The sequence below is a fragment of the Chinchilla lanigera genome, unplaced genomic scaffold, assembly GCF_000276665.1.
Source record: "Chinchilla lanigera isolate Chin_1 unplaced genomic scaffold, ChiLan1.0 scaffold00085, whole genome shotgun sequence".
Taxonomy (NCBI): domain Eukaryota; kingdom Metazoa; phylum Chordata; class Mammalia; order Rodentia; family Chinchillidae; genus Chinchilla; species Chinchilla lanigera.
In genome coordinates this window covers 1,473,477-1,483,320 of record NW_004955486.1, presented here as the reverse complement: position 1 = coordinate 1,483,320, position 9,844 = coordinate 1,473,477, and positions in this window count along the sequence as shown.

Sequence of the window (9,844 nt, the reverse complement as noted above, 5' to 3'; positions counted from 1 at the left end):
GCATAAAAGGGTTTTTTCATACTTCTCTGGGGAGATAACTGTTTCTTCCATTCCAAAGAGTCACTTTTTGGCTGGGCCAGGACAGAAAGAGCTTTGCAGGCCCTGGTGAGGGACACTAAGTTTTGTCCTGTGGGCAGTGGAGAGCCACTGAGTGTTCTAAGCAGGGAGTGGCGTGGTCAGATCTGCGTTCTGGGAAGGGCTCCCAGCTGTACAGTGGGTCGTCTGGAAGGCAGGACACTGCAGGCAGATACCGCCTCAGAGACCGTCCCAAAGTTCGAGCGAGGCAGAGGCCTTCGTGGAGGGTGTGGGGATGCTGGGAGCCCTAGAAGACAGAAGGGAAGAACTGAGGGCGGCTGGAGGTGCAGCCAGGGCCTGGGGGCCGGTGGGGAGAAGAGCCAGGGTGCAGAAAGGTTGGGGACTTGATCAGCAGGGGGCCCTGCAGCAGCCCTGGGGTGTCAGGACAGCTGAGGTCTGCTCCTCCCTGCTGAGCTGGTTCTCCCGAATCCCAAGCTCTGCATTTTCCAGGTGTGGCCCCAGGCCTGGTATCCAGGAGGCTGGAAGAGACACCTCGTGCGTGGTGAGAACTTGGACATGCTGCAGTGTCACAGCGCTGCACCGCCTGGGCTCAGCCACATCTGCTCTGCCCGGGGCCAGGCCTGCAGCACCTCCACCTGGCCTGGTCCTTCGTGCTACACACGGGGAGCCACCTTCTTTCCTGCCATGTGCCCACCCTTGGGGCCTGCTCCTCAGCTCGAGCCACCTCTCAGCTCTGCCACCTCCTGCCCCTGGCCACCTGCTTCCCCTGGATACTGAACGTTTTCTTGCCACAGTCTTGGACTCTCTGAATCCGGAACTATCTTTCCAGCGTGTGCTTCAGATCATGGCTGCACTTGGCCCAAACACCTCCTGCCTCCCTCTCGGGACGGCTGTCCTCTAAGACTTGGTGTCCAGAATCCCCGATGGCCCAGCCCTCCCTCCAGCTGTTCTGCTCTCTTCGTCCCTCCCTGGGAGCCCTGCCTGGTCCTCACCCTTTCTGGCTATCCTTTCAGGAGGCAGTACCCCAGCCCCCTCAGGACCGAAGACCTGGAAGTCCCTCAGGGGGCAAGTCCCTGCCTATCTGTATGAGTGACACCAAATGGGCCCAGCAAACCAGGCACCCGTGCTAACAGGTCCTGAATTCCTCCACCCAGAGCCCCTGCTCCCAGGCTCCCAGAGGACATGGCAAGCCCCAGATGGCCTCTGGCTCCTGCTGGGCAGGGGTTCCTGACACCACACGGGGACATAAGGCTTTTAGAACCAGCTTGGCCTCCCACACCACCACTTTCTCTCCGCAGCTGGGGCGAGGTTGGCAGGTTGCTTTCATTTCTGCTAGGAGGGGCAAGGCAGGGCCAGATGGTGGAGGCCTGGGCCGCGTCCCCTCCCTGCCTCAGGGCAGCCCATGATGGACTGCCAGCGAGGACAGGTCACTGCCAGGCACCACGCTGCCAACTGCCCACCAGGGTGCCTGGGGACTGCCAGTCAGGAGGGGTGAGTGGTCAGAGGCCGGGCTGCCAGCCGCCTGTCACCACCCTGGCCAACTGTTCGTCAGCAGAGGGCAAGTTCTGGGAGCTCAGCACTGCCTGTCAGGGCACCAGCCAACTGTCGCTCAGAAAGCCCAGGGACGAGGCAGGGAGTTCACCAAGGATCACTCTGGTGGCAGCTGTGTTTGCCACCCGGCAACTCCTCACTCTTTTTTGGTCTGATTCTTTCCCCCTCCCCAGCTCTTAGTCTGTAGGCCAATCGGGTTGGTTCCCTCCCTGCTGCAGGGACAGCCCGGGGCTGACCATCACAGCTCTGATTCCTCCGGGCACTGTGATTGGTTTATCTGTGTTCAAGTTACTGGACGGAGAGTCCCGTGGGGCTTTTTTCTAGGTTCTTCGTGTCCCGAGCAAAGAACTGGACTAGATACGTACAAAATGCAGTGAGTATTGCAGGCCAGAAAGAAATTCGCTCTGCAGAGTGACAGCCAGCTGGTGAAAAGGCTCACAGTGGCCCCAAGGATAAGGGAAACAGGTCTTTTTATTCGAAGTCCCTGGGTTCTCTCTCTTTCATGCAAATAAGGGACTGGGAAAGTCTTCCTGTCAAACACCAGTTGGCTTCACACCGTGTATAAGCTGTTATTAAAAAATTTCATTTGGCTTTCTGTTGTATGTAGATAAAGGATCAAAAATAGGGTCTTTTGATTGGTTGTGCCCACATGCAAATGAAGGATTGAAAAGAACATCTTCTGATTGGTCCTGTGAGCGGCTTCAGACTCAAATGAAAGATTGGAAATAGCAAGTTTCTCGTTGGTCCAAAATAGCTCTCCCCTTAAAAGTGTCCCTCATTCTGTTGCTTTTAGACACGGGTCTAACCCAAGCCAGGCTTCGCCGATCAGACCTAGCTCTGGATGCCTGGAGTCTTTCTGTGTCTGTCTCCTTGGAGCCTGGCAGCCCACTTGCCACTCAGAGAGCGAGGTGTCAGAAGGAAGCAGTGCCGAAGATATGGAAGTGAAGGGCAGAGAAAGAGGAACTCCTGGCCAGGCGGTGAAAACCCAGCTTGTACCCTGGATCCAGTTATACTGGAAACCAGTTACCACTGGGCTTTGCTTTCCCCTTCTGGCCAAGCAAGAATGGCTGTGAATAGGGCCAGTGATCACCCAGGCCTGGGGGCCAGCTCTTGTCTGAGGCAGGAGTGTTTCTCGAGGAACTTCCAAGGGACTGGGCTAGACAGGCTGGCCCCGCCTCTGCTGCCCTGCCCTGGCGGCTGAGTGTGGCTGTGACTGCGATGCTCCCAGCCTTTGACAAGCAGGCCAGAGAGGTGGACTCAGCTCCATGGGGTGGGGGCAGCAAAGAGCGTCTGGGGCCAGCAGCGAGATCCCAGGATCCAGCAGCAATGGCAGCTACCGCGGCAGCGGGGCCTCACCAGTCGCCCTGTGGCCACACTTGGAGGCCGTGGTCTGGCTGCATCTCTGATGTCTGCCTAGTCCTCTGGTCTGGTCTGAGCTCCTGTATCCTGCTACAGAGAGAGCTGGGGTCTGCTGCTGGGGCCCGGGACAAAGCAACCCACCAAGCCTTTGTGCGCTTGGCATGAGGCAGCTACCCCCACCTCCGGGCTAGGGATGCAGGCAGCTGGCTTCAGGTTGGCAAACTTCCACGCCGGGTGGGCATTTGGCAAAAGCAGCTTCCTTGACACACCCAGCAGAATGCTGGCATATTTTAGGGGCTCTGGGAATTCGGCAGGGAGAGCAGTCTGCCTAGAGGGCCTGGCTTCGTGCCCAGCCCCGCGGGTGTGAGGAAGGGGATTGCTCCTTCCCAGGGCCACAGTTAGGAGGCAGCGCTGATCCTAGCAAGCTCCTGGCTCTTGAAGGAGACGCATGTTCAATTACAGAAAGGCCTCCAGAGTCCACCGGACATCCACCACCTTGGTCCACCTATGGCTAGGGAGTGAGAGACTGGGCCCAGAGGTAGCAGAACCTGGCAATACTGCCAGGGAGCCACAGGAGGAGGCCTAGCTGGAGCTACACAAAACGTTGATGGATCGTGGCAAAAACTAGATCCATTCTCTTTATGTAGCAGGCTTCAAAAGCCACAAAGCCAGGCAGCCCAGGTTTTGCCGCTGGACTCTGAGGTTCAAATCCCAGCTCTACCAGTGGCAGCTGTGAACAAAGCCCTGGGAAGATTCCTTCATCTCTCTCTGGCTCTGCTTCTTGTAAAGTAAGTGTCAGGAGGTTTTCAGCACTAAATGCGTGTGACTTACCAAGCACAGAGTGATTTGTTACTTTTATTATAAAATATAAATTTATTACTTGGTATTTGTTGGCACTGAGCACTCAGGCACTAATTTTTTATGTGTATTACACCCTTGATTTTCACAAACAACTCTGTAGAGGACAGGGCTCTTGGCCACATGCTACCGATGAGGAAACTGAGGCCCTGGGAGGCTAAATCCAGGTTGAGGCTAAGCTCGAGCTCCCACGGAGTCAAGAATGGGAATCTAGGCGGGATGTGGGTGGCTCCGAGCGTCACTCTCTTCCCCTCTCTGCATGCTCCTTGGCTGCCAGCTGCACTGGCTAGATTGGCTTCTCTCACTCAGCTCCCCAGCCAGGGTGGACAGGAAGCAAGTTGGGCTGGGCAGGGCAGAGAAGGGTAGGCTGGGCCAGAACCCTGCCCGCCCGTCCAGCCCCAGCCAGGAGGAATCCATCGTGGCATTTGGGGTGGGTTAGCCTGGTCTCATACTCAGCATGCCAGCGCTGTGGAAGGTCACATGCCCACAGCCATGTGACCTTCCCAGGCAAGCGGGATCCAGTTACATCGCAGCAGTGGCCCCAAGGAACAAACACAGCTTGTGTCTTCCTCCAAGTGCTTTATTTCCTTTGTCTTGTGAGCACTGAAAAATGAAAGGAATGATAAGGATTTGATGGTGGGGGGAGGCTGGAAAATTCTGCAGAACTTGGGTAAATCATCAAGAGGAAAGCAAGGAGGAGCTTTCCAACCAAGTCTAAAGAGAAAGAAACTCAACACCCAGGCCTGAGGTGTGTGAGGTCTGCCGGATTCCCAGGTTCTCTTTGGGGGCGGGGCAAAGGCCCCAGCTCTGGGGTGGAAGGCTCACAACCCTGCTCTGCGGCCGGCCTCCCGTGGACAGACCACTAAACCTCCCCGGGGCTCAGTTTCCGTGGCTTCTCTGCATCAGTAATGCCAACTCCCACGGCTCTGGCTTGTTGCAAAGAAATGAGAAACTGTGTAGACAGGGGCTTCTGTTGGGAGGAAATTTAGCTTCTCTGGGGACATCTGGCAATATCCGGAAACTTTTTTGGTTGTCACACTAGGAAAGGCAAGTAGTGAGTGAAGACCAGGGAAATGCCACGCCTTGTACAGTGCCCGAGACGACCTGCCAGAGAATGCTGCTGTGCCAGGACCCAGGCAGTGCAGTTGAGCACGTGCTGGTGTAGAGTCCCAAGTGTTTAGAGTACGTGGGCAGGAGAACTGGTGCCCCTGGAGGAAGGCAGAGCTGCCATGCCAACTGCTTCTGGAGATGGACCAGCTGTCCTCCTGCCAGTGTTTACAGCCCCTGCCCTCAGCAAGGGTCTGGTCCAGGTGGACAGAGACAGCCAGGCAACCAGACGAAGCAAGCAATTCAGTAATACAGGTTCCAAATATCCACCAAGAATAATGAACGGACGGTGATTTAACAGGGGTGAGGTTTGGACAGTTGCTACTACGCAGAGGAGCCTTAGCGTCATGCTAAGTAGAAGAAGCCATTGCTAAAGGCCACCTGCTGTGTGACTGCACTGTTACAAAATGCCCAGAATAGGCAGATCCATAGACAGAGAGCAGCTCCTGGCTGCCCTGGGTTGAAAGGGTTGAAGAAAAAGGGCAGAGACTGCTCATGGCTACAGAATTTCTTTCTGGGCCGGTGAGAATGGTGGTGCTGGCTGCCTGCCTCAGTAATCCCCTACACCCCCCCAGAGCAGGCGCTTTCGTGGGTGAACCGGGAGCCACTTGAATTAGATCTTAAGAAAGCCAATAATAATAATAATATAGACTGGCTAGACTGATAAGTGACATAAGCAAACAGCAGGGCCATTCTGGTCAGGTGGGACACCACTGGCAGGTGACATCTGAGGAGGACACAGAGGCAGAGTTCCAGGCAGAGGTGACAGGACAATGCGTGCAGAGCCCCAGGGCAGGAGCCCGGTGTGTCATTCTGCAGCCCAGGGGATGCAGTGTGGAGCTGCAGGGAAAGGTGGCAGAGGGCTGACCGGGCAGTGACCTTATGGACCCACTGTCTATGCTCAGGGTACCGCAGAAATATCTCCTCCCAGCTGCTCAATGCTTCGGCAGAGCGTCTGGCTTCCACTTGCAGGATAAGTTGATTTGCTGAGTGTTTTTCTGTTATTCCTTTCAGGAGTGTCCTCAAACCCCCAGGGAAGCGTGGGCAGGGGGCAGGGTGCCAAGGAGAGCCTAGTAATTCCACTGGTTTGGGATGGGGTTTCTTTGCAGTCCTGCTCCGGAAGCCCCCGTCCACCCTGAGGATCCACCCGTTTTCAGAGCAGCTTCCCAGCAGGGTGATGCTGACTTCCGGGGAATTTCATGTTTCCCAAGCCACGGAGAGATGTGAGCGCCAAGGCATGGTCCAGCGCCAAGGATGGCGGGAGACGTCAGAGAACGTCCTGGAAATGTCCTGCCATGTTCGCACTGTACTCTGCACTGGAGGACAGCGGCCTGTTCCCCTGGAAGCTCCTTCCATCCTGCCGGGGAGCCCCTGGCTCTGCCCTCCCCAGCGGCCACCCTTTTGCCCACTCTCCATCCATGTTAGGGTCTCCTGAGCCGCAGCTGCATCCCCCCTGCCAATCACAAGGGAGCCCCATGCGCGGAAGGGCGCTGCCACCACAGGCCGGGTCAGGGCAGTGACCCAGGAGTCCTGAACGGCTGTTGGGCTCGTGCTGGGAGCTGTGGGAGCCACCCGCATCCTGTCATCCCCGAGGGTGCACAGATGCTTCTCAGGCTGGGTTTGCCCTGGAGGCAGGAGGGCGTGAACGTTACTCCCACGCTGCAGGTGGGCAGGGGTGACGTCACGCAGAGCAGGTGGCACAGCCCAGACTGGAACCAAGCCAGTGGGACCCGAGTCTGGACTCCTCCCCCAGATGCCAGGGTTTCCTGTCCTCTGGGGAACCTCCTGGCCTCAGGGTGGGCCTGCGAAAGCCTGGGCACTGGGCCTGGTGGGGGCTTGAGGACCGAGGCGGGGTCTGGACTGGACAGATGGGGCAGAGGCTCCCAGGCGCAGGAGGAACCAACCCTGGCCCTCAGTGGGCAGCCTTGTTTACGCAGACGTGTGTCGAGGAATGTTTGTAAATCAATCAGGGTGACAGCTCCAGCCACTCCAGCCCTTCCGGCCTCCATCCGGGACATCTGTCACCTCCCGGCCTTGGCTGAAGTGAGGGGTACCTGTAGACTCCTTCTCACAAACACAGACCTCTGGGCTGCTGCCCACATCTCAGAGGGTGGGGGGTGGGTCTCCAGCTGGTCCGTCTCTGTTGCTCAGAGTACAGGTGACCTGGCTTCTATTTTTGTCCCCCATCAGACTTGGGAGGTCCCCAAGGGCAAAGATGGCGCCCCTCAGTTGGGGCTCTGAGGGAAGCGGTGGGGGGATGGGACTGAGGGCTGGCAGGAGAAGAAAGAGCCAGATTCTCCACGCATCAGCCCCTGGGAGCGGGGTGGTGGCCACGGGACTCAGTTTCTGACCCTGTGCCAGCCCAGATAGCCTGGTCCCCTGGAATGGGGCCAGGCTGGGGCTTGGGTCTGGCGCCTCCCCAGGCTCGGTGCCCACCCTAATCTGGTTCTCTCTGGGGCCTGGAAGAACCTCAAGCATGGCAACTGGGTCATTTCCCAGGACCCAGACTTCTTTTGCAGGGCTGGCACGCCCTGTCCTGTCCCTCGGGGGCTTGGCCCTTGTCACTCTCCTTCACTTGGCTGAGCGCAGGGACAGAATTAGCTCTCCACTCTCACTCTTGAGGCTCCCCAAGCGGCCAAACCATCCCAGGGAGGGACCAGAATTCGGCCTCCTGGGAATCTGCCCAAGGCTTTTTCCCCTGATTCCTCCGGGAAAAGATCCAGAGAGACTGAAAGCTCTTGGCACGTAGGGGTGTGACCGGGCCCTGCTGCACCATCAAGAGAAGTCCCTGGGGCTCTGGGAACCCGAGATCCCACTGTAGCCAAGAGGGCGATTTGCACTCAGCAGGCCCTGGGGAGGGCTGGCCGCCCCCCTCCCCCCGCCGTCCATCCTTCCCCAGGGACCCTCGCTGTGTTCCTGCTCTGCAGGCCAAATGCAATTTCACAGAAACCTCAGAAGTCAAATCCTTTCCAAAAGGTCGGCCGGGAGCCAGACCCTGAGCACAGAACTCCAAGGCCTGTTCAAGGATGGTTAGAAAAATAGGGGCTCATCAGACACAACCCCACCAGGTCCTTCTCCTCCTCCTCTGCCTACCGGGATGTGCCCGCCCCTAGCTGTGTCCTGGGAGAGCTGAGTGACAGGCCACCTGCCCGAGGGACCCACTCACCTTGATTGAACTTGTCTGTATGTGTGTGTGGAGGGGGGTAAAGGACAGGCGTGCACAATCCCAGGAGACCCTTTGGCAATTCCCCGCCTATACACTCTGGCGACACATGTCTTCAAGACCAAAAGGAAGGTGACAAGTCTGGGTTTGGCAGTTTGTCCTTTGCCAGAGTCTTAAAGGAAGGGCCTTGTGAGTGGAGATGAGTTCAAATTCCAGACTGGACCCAGAGTACTGACATAGATCTGTAATCCCAGCTGCTTGGGAGGCTGAGGCAGGAGGATTCCAAGTTTGAGGTCAGCCTGGGTTACACAGCGAGACCGCATCTCAAAATATAAAAAGGGCTGGGAATGTAGCTCAGGGGTACAGTGCCCTGGATTCTACTCCTAGTAGCAAGGAAAAAAAAAGTCCAGACCTTGGCAAGTCTTCCTTCTGTCCTGTCCGCTTCTCACCTATCAAAGAGGTTTGGTAATTCCCTCTGGGAAGAGTGCTGTGAAGTGTGAGCAGACGGCCACCGCTTCAGGACTCTGCTCAGCACCTGCTTGTGCTCCCGAGAGCCACTGAGTCCTTGCGTCTGCTTCCCTCCACCCTTGGCTTAAATTTTAACTTTTCCTCCTGACACCTTTCCCCCTGGGGTGCGCATAACAGCCAAGCACTCTGAACAGAGGATTCTATTTACCCTGCCTCAAGGGCAGGCTTGGTCACCTGACCTGCGTTGGCCAATGAAATGTGAGCAGAAGTGACACATTTTGTTTCCGGGCAGAAACTTGAAGTCAGTGAAGGTTCACCAGGTGCATCTATCTGAGCCACAAGACTTGGGTCCTAGATAGAGGCTATTTGATCAACCTGAGTCCCAGAGCGAAGACGACACGGGACTGGCAGCCTCTCCATAGATGCTCAATAAACAGTGGCTAGGATCATGACGACGTTTCTACATGCAGGCCAGACTGACACGCACCTGGGCTGAGGGTCTAAGCTTGGGAGCTGGAAGGGTTCACCCTGAGGTTTGTGTGTCAGTGCAGGCTTATGCAACTCTGGGGAAGTTCCTCTACTGAGTCAGAGGCCCGTGACCTTCTCCTGCTCTCTGGGGGAACCCCTGCCTACTCCTGCCACCCACCTGCAAGAGCTGAGGGGAGGCCACTGGCGTGACAGGCGCTGTTTGCCTCTCTTTGCCCCCAGGGGTGGATTTATAGAGCCTGGGGCAGCAGGGAGGCCAGAGAGAGGACCACGGGGCATCTCTTCCTATGATTTCTGGGCTAAGCCTGTGCCAGTTCCTTTTGCCTCTTCAGACCACCCTTGCCCTGCAGTCAAATGTGGTGAGTGACCCGAGGCACCCTATCACACTGGACTTCCTGTACAGTTGTCACTGTGTTCTGTGTTTCCTGATCCTTTCTCAATGGGCATATTGTCATCTTGTACTGGCATTGTCAGGGATTTAACTTTTGTGCAGTGTTCTCGTCTAGCACCAAGCCGGTGCTGGTACACAGCAGGTGCTCAATAAAGACTGGCCCTGCTTCCCGAGTTGGTGGCCAGCCGTCTGCGGACTAGTGCTGCATGGTCAGCCAGGGAAGCTGCATGCTGCTGGAAGGGCTTGACTGGGTGGGTAGGGAGCCGCTCTCTGACAGACCTGGGCTCGAATTTCTCTCCAGATCTCTGTCCCCTTCTTTCCTCCTGGCAGCTGGGGACCCTGCATGGACCAATTTTCTCCCAATGGATTTTGTGCTTAGGACTGGCTTCCTCCCAATTTCCCACCAAGGACTTGAACCAAGGAGC